The following is a 10,582-nucleotide window of genomic DNA, read 5'->3' as shown; positions in this document are numbered from 1 at the left end:
CTATTATTTATAGATATGGTCCTTTCATAGTGTCCCAGATTTCCTGGATATTGTGTGTGTGTGTGTGTGTGTGTGTGTGTGTGTGTGTGTGTGTGTAATTTTCTTTAAATATAATTCTCTATTCTTTGGGAATTTCACATCATGCACTTATGCACGTCAATTCCACTCATCTCCCACTCCCTCCACATCTTCTGCTCACCCCTATAGCATTCTCCCCTCAAATGAATTAAAAACAAGACACACTCAAAAACTCATCACTTCTCTGTCTTTCCAACAGCTCTCTATTCATCCTGGTGGCATTGGATACTGCAGTGTACCCTTTTGTCCTATCAGCCCCGCCCACAAAATGTTCATTGCAATGAGTCATTGGCCTGATTCAAGGTCTCTGACACACCATCATCACTGGCCCCTCACTGAAACTCCTCTCAGACATCCTGCTGTTTCCCTGAGTCATAGAAATCCTGTGGCCATCGTTTCACAGGACCAGTCCCTATGACTCTAGCAGGTCATAGATGTGGTAGATGATAGGGTGGGTCTGGGTGGTAGCTGAGCTACTACCACTGGCCACTGGGACCATCCGGAACCACAGGACTCCTAGGCTCATGCCATAGAGGCCAACTCTCCTACACCCATTGTGTGGGGTAGGGCCAGATTTCCCAAGTGGGGGTAGAGCCAGCTGCAGTGTCATACAAGAGCCAGGGCCAGCTATCCCAGGGACAGTAAGGGGTGGGGACAGCTCAGCATGGCCCTTTGTTTTCAATATGCAAGGTGTCTATACCCCCCCATGGTAATATGAGCCATGGACATCATCACAGACCCCAGCTGCAGAATGACCATGGACCCAGACATGGCTCTCAGCAGCAGCTCAGACCCAGATGTCACCATGGCCCCGGTGGCAGTACAGGTCACCCAGACCAGTATGACCCTGGGAGTGGCAAGGCCCTCAGACACCAATATGGTCTCAGATGGCTGTTCAGACACTGGGTATCCCCCCCCCCTTCCCACCCTCCAAAGCATGGCAAGATCCAGGCATGGCCCTAGGCAGCAGCCCAGGCCTGGGCAACACCATGGCCCCAGGTGACAGCGCAGGACATCCAGATTGGCATGGCCCTGACAGCACAGCCCCTGGATACCAATATGACCACAGACTCTGGGCATCCATGTGACCTTTGGTGGCACCACAGACCACAAAACTATTTAACATTTCTTTGACTGATGTATCTATTTCTTCTACCTTGTCACCAATGACTGAGAGTCTCTCCTCTTGTAGTCTGTGACGGTTGCCTCTAAGGTTCCTCAATTTTTCATTTCCAGTGTTCCTCAGTTTTGGTTTTCTTTATTGCTTCTGTTTCCACTAGAAAGTCTTGAACTGTTTTCTTCGTTTCATTCCACTGTTTGTGTTTTCATAGATCTCTTCAGTGGATTTATCCATTTCCTCTTTAAGGACCTCTGACATATTCATAAAGCCTATTTTGAAGTCCTTGTCTTGTGTGTTAGCTGCATTGCATTTCTCAGGGCCTGCTGTGGTAGGATTGCTGGGCTGTAGTGGAGACAGATTATTCTGGTTGGGCTGCTTGTAACTCTAATTTCTGGTGTCTGGTCTTGTCTTTGTCGGGTGGGTGTTCCATCTCTTGGTGTCTGTTGCCCTCTCTTGTTCTTAGCAGAGTGTGGTAACTGTGGGTCGCCTGGTAGGGAATATGCTGAGATCCTGTCGGATGTGGCCATGGCCATGGGGTACTCTGGGCAGAAGGTGTTTCTTGGTATTGGAAGATGACAATAAACAATGGGATTGACTAGAACTTGCATTTTGTTCTGAACCTCCGTGTAAAACCTTGATTCTTAGCCAGCGTAGGGGTGAGGTGACATGATGTGTGTGGTAAGGAGACCAACTTGGGTGCCCACAGAGGAGGCACTTTATCCCTAACAGGTCAGGATGGGAGGAACCCAAGAAATAAGGGAAAGTAGAACAGTGGCTCCCATAGGCAAACCTGGCCTCTCACTCTGCCCGTGGGCTGGTTTCAGGAGTCAGGGACCACAGGGAAAATGCTGTGGGGTTGCTGCCCCGTGGACTTTAGAAGACAGCTGCTCCTATGGCAGCCTCTCCCCCTCTATAAGGGTGCCAAAAATAACAAAGGCAAAGCTGTCACGTAGGTCGAGATGATCTTCAGGACAGGTGAATGAAAAGAAAGCATACTTTTAGGCAGACTGTTAGACCCGTGGCCATGGTTTGCTGGATGGAAAAGCGCCCAGTGTATGGAAAGACCCGTGGTGGTGCAGAGGGGCTCCGGGGAGAGAGAGAGCTACCAGGTGTGAGGGAGTGGAGCTCTCTCACTAGGCAGCGGCAGCACCAGGAGACAGGAACAGATGAGACCAAAGAGGCGAGGGGGCAGAGGGAAGCTTAGATGTTGAGTGTGAGCCTTTGGGGCTTAAATGGAAATGCCTCGCATCGAGTGGCTAAATGCGCTGAAGGAAGAAAATGTTCAGGAAGTCAGTTTAGGAGGTTATGGTGACGATGTGGGGAAACACTGGACTGCTTGGTACAGGTAGAAGAATTTGTTTGCCTCTAATGCGTCCTGCTGCGAAATTAATTGCAGACAAAGAATTCCCTTGGCTGGTTGTGTTGGCAGGTGCACGTATTCCTAGCACTCAGGAGGCTGAGGCAGGAGCATCACAAAGTTGAAGCCAGCCTGGTCTGTATACCCCTTCCAAATAAAGAACCAAGCACTTCACAGTAGCAGGAATCAGAGCCCTACAAGCCACCCAGTGAACACCTGATGGGCAGCTGGCCCATCCTATGGTCCTGGGGGCTCAGTAGCCTGTGACCTTGCCAACTACATAAATCTTTGCTGTACCCAGGCTGTTGGGTGATGACCTCGCATGTGAGTCCAGCAGGGCACCTGTGTAGGGGATGGAAGTCAAGGTTCCAGAAATGAGCCTACCCGCTCCCTCCTGTTTATTTCTGTCTCTTCTTCCTCCTCTGGGCTCTCATTTCATTGTGTTAAAAGCAGGAGACTGAGCAGCCGTGCTAGTGAGTGGAAGAAAGAGGTGCTACAAATAGAACTATGCAATGATAGAGGCAACCTACAGCCACAGAGACTAGTGTGGAAAGCCGCTTGTCTGTCTGAACCATACCCTGATCACCTGGATACAAGGCTCTATGTCCCATTCACCTGGACACAAGGCTCCATGCCCTGTTCTCTCGGATACAAGGCTGCTTTACATAAATAAAGAAGACTGTTGCAGATATGGATGTGGGTTTTCTTATCTCTCAGCATTAAGCTTTGCACATGGCCCTCATGTGCCTGGTCTAAAAGCCTCAACTTGGTTGGCTGTTTGAAAGGCTGATGGTGTCTTCTTGGCTGAATACTGAAGGTTGGGGAGGGTCGCCCAGAGCATCTCTGCTTCTGCCTACTCTAATTCCTGATTCCATTGGGGCAGGGCCAGGGGGAAACAGACTGACGAGGTAATGGGAATCACTGTTTCTTCCCCACCCCCTCCGCCACTGTGAGCAGATGTTGGGTAAGAGCTTTATATTAATTTAGTTAACCCACTTGCTCAGATAACCCCGCAAAAGGAGGACATTTTTATGGGAAACTTGGCAACAGAAAAGCTAAGTCATTTGTCCAAGGTCACACACAGCTGCAAGTAGCTCGGAGATTTGAACCCAGACCCTCAGCACTACAGCGATTCACCAAATACTCTTTTCATGTATCTTTACCAGCTCTCTTCATGTGATGCTCTTTCACCTGATGAAGAAGTGGAATTGAAATAGTCTCTTATTTAGCAGATGTTTTGGTTTGGATTTCATGGCTCTGTAGGTAAAAATGCTTGCCAGCAAGTCTGAGGATCTGAGTTTGATACCTGGAACCTACATAAAAAGCCAGAAGCACTTGTGCTCATCTGTAGTCCGGCACCATAAAGTGAGATGTGAATGAAGCGTAGAAATCATCTAGAAGCTTTTCAGCCAGCTGGCCTGAAGAGGGCAGCACAGCAGTAGAAAGAATAGGAGGATGGAGCCAGCTGATCTCCCTATGTGAGTTGTGGCTTGTGCACACCCACACAGGAAAGTGCAAGTGTGAGCATGGGCACACACACACACACACACACACACACACACACACACACACACCAAGTAAATAAGTAACTTAAAATTTCATTTAAAAAAAAAGAGTGGAATAGTGTGACAGTCACCAGCATCCCTGTACAGATGGCTCTTTTGGGTCCCCTTGTGATGAAGTCCCCCCCCCCCCATGTGAACTGCATCTTTGGAGCGCACCTGCTGAATCCTTCAGTCCAGCCTCCTGGCTGGAGGATGGGGATGCAGTTGTTTGCCCTAGCAGTATTCCTATCAGCCTCTATGATGCAGCCCCACTCTGGACAGGTGAGGCTCACCAGCCTGATGCCAGAGTCCTGGGATGCCAGCGCCTTACCTGAAGGAGCAAAGAGGAGGCTTTCTGAAGAAATAGCGGGTGCCAGGCAGACACCCTGTGCCCTTGGAGAAGTCCTTTTCTGCTTGGCCTGCCCGTGGTTATAGGCATGGTGGATCGGTTAGTTGTAAAGTAAATGGAAGACCATGGACTCCACCAGAAGAGAGGGAATTATAAACCAGCCAGGGAGAGGCCTGTTCCCCACTCCAGCTCTACCAATCATAAATTGTGTGCTCTTGGCTCATCACCCTTACCAGCTGATACCAGTTTACTCCCTTGTGGAGTGAGGGGTTGAATCATGTGAGCCTCGAACCCAGAATGGACACCTGCCCGGGTCCCATCCTTACAGTTTGGTTTGCTTCATTGTAGCCATGTCTTTGGCTAACAAGACAACTTGCACAATTGTATCAGTATTCTCACTGTTTGTGGAAACACTTTTACTTCACAGGGCTGTGTGGGGAAGCAGTTCTCACAAGCCTCAATGCTAGGCTTATGCTGGATTTGTTCAGGTCAAGTGAGGGCACACTCAGAGATATGGCATGTTTACACCAAGGGAGAGTCTACTTCCTGCCCACCCCCACTGTTTCATACAGTCCCCCTTAAAACAGGAGCCCTCCTGGGGCTGCTAACTCCTTCTTGTGGCAGCTGTTGCTACCACCAGCAGTCTTCAGACACTCACATTCAGGGCATAGGCAGTCTGGACAGTGTCTAAGCTGAGGGGCAAGGACACAGAGCTTTGCTCTTCCATGGAAACATAATTGGCATTGCATTATACTGTCCTCTGGTTTTCTGTACTTCTAAACCATTTCTCACACCTCTAACTTGGTTGACTAAGAGCTAAAATTTATAACAAGAGCCTTGTTATAATCCCACTCCAGAGAAATTGCTGCTAAGGATTTTAAGTTCTACCAAAACATTGTCTGCTGTCATCACCAGCTCCATAGCCAGTCTGGAAACATGAATCATTGGAGTGTAATTAAGGGAGTTCTCCAATTCGCAGAACACAAATGATAGTGTTAAGGGCATAACAATGTGGGGAAAATGTTTTATTAAAAGAACTGCAGACACAGGGTGTGGTTTCTAGCACCATTAATCCAAGCATTTGGGAGGCAGAAGCAGGCAGATCTCTGTGAGCTCAAGGCTAACCTGGTCTACAGAATGAGTTTCAGGTCAGCCAGAGTTACACAAAAAGAATTTCAGACAAGTACCATGATTGGAACAGAGAAGAGAGGTTCACAGGTCAGTGAGATGATTCAATGGGTAAAGACACTACCCGACAAGCCTGATGACTTGAGTTCAGTTCTTGGTGCCCACATGGTAGAAAGGGATAGCCAACACACCAACGCCTGAAGTTATTTTCTGACCTCCATACATATGCCATGGCATGCATGTACACCACACAAACACACACACACACACACACACTTAAAAATTTAAGATATTCATCCAAGAAAAGAAGATCATTGTAAAAACTAAAGTAGCTATGTTATTATCTTGGTCTGTATAAAGTATACCCCCAAAGGCTCAAGTGCTGAAGACTTAGTTCCAGTTGGCAGATCTATTAACTGAGAGGTGATTGGCTAGTGAGTTGTGGTGAACTTATAGCTTACTTGTAGTTGGGAATGGTGGGCACTGTGGAACACATGCCTTAGATGGATGTGTAGTGCCTCATCCCTAACCTCTGGGTCGTTCTGATCGATGGCTGTGAAGTAAACAACCTCCTCTGTCACACGTGCCTACCACTGGGAGCCTAAAGGCACCTATCTAGCCAACCTTGGTCTGAAACCCCCAAAACCATGAGCCCAAATCTTTCCTTTAATCTGTATTTCTCAGGTATTTGGTCAAAGTAACAGAAAAAGAGCACAATTATATGTGGTATTTTATAATGTTCAACATTATAAGGTCAGTTTTATACAAAACAAGTGTGCGGTGAGTGAAGGGCTCTGGCAAGCCTTGCCCTCCTTCCCATTCCCTCTGCATTGCTACCTTAGATTACATTCCTGAAGCTAGCCACCAAGATCCATTCCCCCAAGGCCACTTCTTCCTCCTGAGGCTGACTACCAAGGTCCACCTATTGAAGTCCAGCAGTCAAAGCCCACTCTGGTTCACCTAATTAACATACCCAATTAAAATCCTATACCTCATCCTAATACTGGGTTTCCCATTTTACCTTTACTAAGTGCCATTTGCCTATGAGCCACGTCTGTCTCCCCTCTATCCAGAGGCAGGCCTTTGTCACCCCTGCCCCCACCCCCCACATGTGAGGAGCATTTTCCCCACCAGCCTGGTTCTACAGCCGCACCAGCCCCAAATAACACACAAGACACTGTATTAGTTATGAAACTGTTGGCTTGTCACTAGCGTTTCTTATTGGCTAGCTCTGTCTTAAATATTAACTCATTTCTATCAGTCTAGTGTTTCCATGTGGTTTTATCTTACTGGAGAGAGAGTCCGGACCTCTTACTCCGCTTGCATCCTTCATTTCGACTCCTCTCTACTACATCTCCCAGAATCCTCCTTGTCTCTTAGTCCCGCCTATCTTGTTTCCCTATATGTCAACAGTGCTTTATTCATTAACCAATAAGGTAAATATTTACAGAATGACATCTCCCATCATCTCATCTTTTCTGTCTAAATAAAAGAAGGGTTTTAACTTTAACATAGTAAAATATATAACAAAAAGTTATCAAATAATAACTATAGTTAACAATATTTAGTCCATTAACATTATCAGGAATGAAAGAAAATGTTCTATCATCTATCCTATCTTTGTGGGTCTAAAGTCTTATATGTAACTTACCTTTAATCCTAACTAAGGAAGACTATAACCATAACTATCTGTCGTCAACTCCATAAAAGACCACAGAAGGATAGTGTGTAACTCTAGAAATGACAGAGACATCTCACTACCTGGACAGTCATCCAAAGTTCTTCTGTAAGTTGTCTCATCCCTCTTCAGCCCCTAGGCCACAGTGTATCTGGCAGACTTCTCAGCAAAGTAGGAAACTTTAACCTGTCCATCTGTATTGGCAGTTTGTCAGTCACCTTTCTCTGTGTCCTGCAGACTGTCTGGCAGACTCTTCCAGGAAGCAGGAACACTATAACACTGTTCATCTTGTCACTTTCCTGTGAGTCCTGCACGTAGTTAAACAGTCTAGACAAGAGCAGTGTCTTGCCCAAATGACTAGTCTTGTCATATTGGAAGCAAACTCCATAATGAGTTTCTCTGATATCCATCTTCCTTTCTGATGGGATTGGTGTTGCCAGGAGCAGTTGTGCCTCACTGTTAAGAAAAACCCTAAACCATTTTAAATGCCATATTCTGTAGGTCTTTGAAAAGTCTGAAGAATATCTATCTACCTCAAATACATCTCTGTATATCTGGAAAACCTAACTAACCTAACTATAAGTTTTGACTACTATAGGTAACTACCTATAATATGTTCTAAATTATACATTACATTTTTAATTGAGCTATAAAAACACAATACTTAAGAGGAGAAATATACTTATCACAAAACTGACCTTAAATTTGTATCAATAATTGAAAATTTATTTTAATACAAAGCATTCATTTCTATACCATAAAATCCCTTTGTAAGCTTTTGTCAAGTTTTAAGTGGAAGTTCTTAGTACAAATACCCCTGCCCTTGTGCCCCCCTTTCCCCCCCCCCCCCGTTTCCTTTTTTATCTCCTGTCTTTGTCTCTTATCCCTGCCCTCTGTCCCCCTCTGGGGGCAAATAAATCTCCTTTGTGCTGAGAATTTGCTCTTGGGGTGTCCTAGGCTTATGTCAGGGTTCCCTACAGGGAGAAAGAGAGCAAACCATTAAAGGGGAACCCTGAGGCATTTTGATACTTATTGACTGAAAACCAGTAGCCAAGTAATTAAGGGAACAAATTTGTTTAACATCCTTATTCTTCCACTCACAGCCTCTTCCTGTGTAGTCTAAATTATCATCCCAAGCCCTTTTAGCACTCTAGAAATCAGCCTGGTGGGTGAGGTGGTCAGTTGATAAGAACAGTATTGGCAGGCCCCCTCCCCCCCCCCCCCACCACTTGGCTCTGTACAGGACATTTTTACCTATCTGTGTGATTGCAACATCTTGGCCTCCTCTAGAGCTAATCACATGCTATTGAAATTCTCTGTAGAGCTGGATAATGGCCCAGGTTTTACCTCTCAGCACCATAGCAAGGTTTTGTTTGTTTTTGTAAATTAGGTAGTTACCAGAAACAGACCGTGTCACATCTGGAAAGGATCTGGAAAGGAACTAAAAGTTGAATGTTCCCTCTTGGTTCAGAAATGTTTAACTTGTTTCACTGTTGCAACTCACGTCCCTCAACTCTGTGGGCCTGGGTGAAGCAGGACATCATGGCAGAGGGGTGGAGTGGAGAGAAGATGCTCTCTTCAGGGTGGTCAGAAAGCAGGTTCCAGGTGTATCTTCCTTGACCTAACTGATTGACCCCGACCCAAGTAAGCTTTATACCTTCTTCCAATAACTCATCGATAAATTAACCCTTTGATGAGGCCAGAGTATCTGTTACACTATTCCTTTCCCAAAGCCCTGGAACTTGGCTATATTGAGGGCCAAGTCGTCAACCCATGAACACTGTGGGAGGGAGGGTATTTCAAAAGGAAGCCACAGCAGAACCTGAAAGGAAGTTGGAACAGTGTTGTGGTTAATTATTTTAAGGTGTGCTACTTGTGTTTATGCTACATTAGCTCTATGAAGCGGCGATTCTTTGCCTGTCTAACACACTTGACTGGTCTAATGAAGAGCGGAACCCCAGCCAGTAATGCAGCAAGAGAAAGGATGGGCAGGGCTGACAGGCAGAGGGAATAAATTGAAAAAGAAATCTGGGAGGAAAGAAAGGGAGGAATGAGAGAATAAGGAAAGAGAGAGAAAGGAAGGGCTAGCCAGATAGCCAGACATAGAATGAGAAGGGAAGAAAAGGAATACAGAAATAAAGGTAAAAGCTTGCAAGAAATACGCCAAGCTAAGGTCTGACAGTCATAATAATAAGTCTCTGTGTGCAATTTATTTGGGAGCTGGGTGGCAGCCCCCCAAAAGAAGAAAGAGTAAAAATCGACAATGGAACAGGACATGGGTCTAGGTCTGCACCATAGTACCAGCCCCTACCCTGCTGTTTCTCTGCTGTGGAGACATGGCCACCAGCTGTGCTCAGCAAGTCCACACGGAAGGGCTGCAGTGCCCTTCCGAGACTCTGCTGTCTTTGTGGGCAAAGCGAGGGTATTCTAGGAAGGGTGATGTCCAGCATTGTTGGGGAGGGGATGGGAGCATGACCATCCTGTTTGACTTTGCTGGGAGGCCCTGTCAGCCTGAGAGAGAGGAAACAAGTGGGAAGCCCACTGGAATGGGAACGGGGAATCAGGCTTGTGGGAACTGGTGCCCATAGACTGGGGACCCTGTGCCGGCACTAAGTACTCTGTGACACCCCCCTTCCTCCTCTCAACAGTTACCCTCCTCAGTTACGACTCTTGGATTCTCGTTTTACAAGGAGGAAATCAAGATTCCAGCGCACAGTCACTAGGCAGACTGTGGCAGAGTGGGGAATGCCATGAAGTTAAGCCTACTCAGGTACATAGTGATTTTACATGGCTTTAAGGTACGTTCCAGGGTGGGGAGACAATTCAGTCATCAAAGTACATATCTTTAAGCATGAGGACCTGAGTTTGACCCCTAGGACGTGTATTAAAAAAATAAAAGAAGAAGAAGAAGCCAGGCATGTTAGCAAGCAGGGATCCCTAGAGGGTCCCTAGAGTTCATTGGCCTCCAGCATAACCTATTCAGTGGGTTCCAGGCCAATGAGAGACCCTGTCTCAAAATCAAGGAGGATAGCACTTCAAGAACAAGTCCTTAGACTTCTATATTCACACATACACACATCTGTACATGTGCACACATATGTACACACACATATAAACACACACCACACACACAAAATACATACATAAATAATATTTTTAAGGTGAGAAACGTTCCAGATCAGCTTGGATACATCATGACCATAGCTGCAAAAGACAAGACAGGGACTGTTTTGTTTTGTTTGTTTGTTTTTTGTTGTTGTTGTTTTCCCTCCTAAATCAGCCAGAGCACCCTGTGGGAATAAACTCTATTCAAATTCGTATAGAAATT

The sequence above is a fragment of the Phodopus roborovskii genome, unplaced genomic scaffold, assembly GCF_943737965.1.
Source record: "Phodopus roborovskii unplaced genomic scaffold, PHOROB, whole genome shotgun sequence".
Taxonomy (NCBI): domain Eukaryota; kingdom Metazoa; phylum Chordata; class Mammalia; order Rodentia; family Cricetidae; genus Phodopus; species Phodopus roborovskii.
This window is presented reverse-complemented; position numbering follows the sequence as displayed.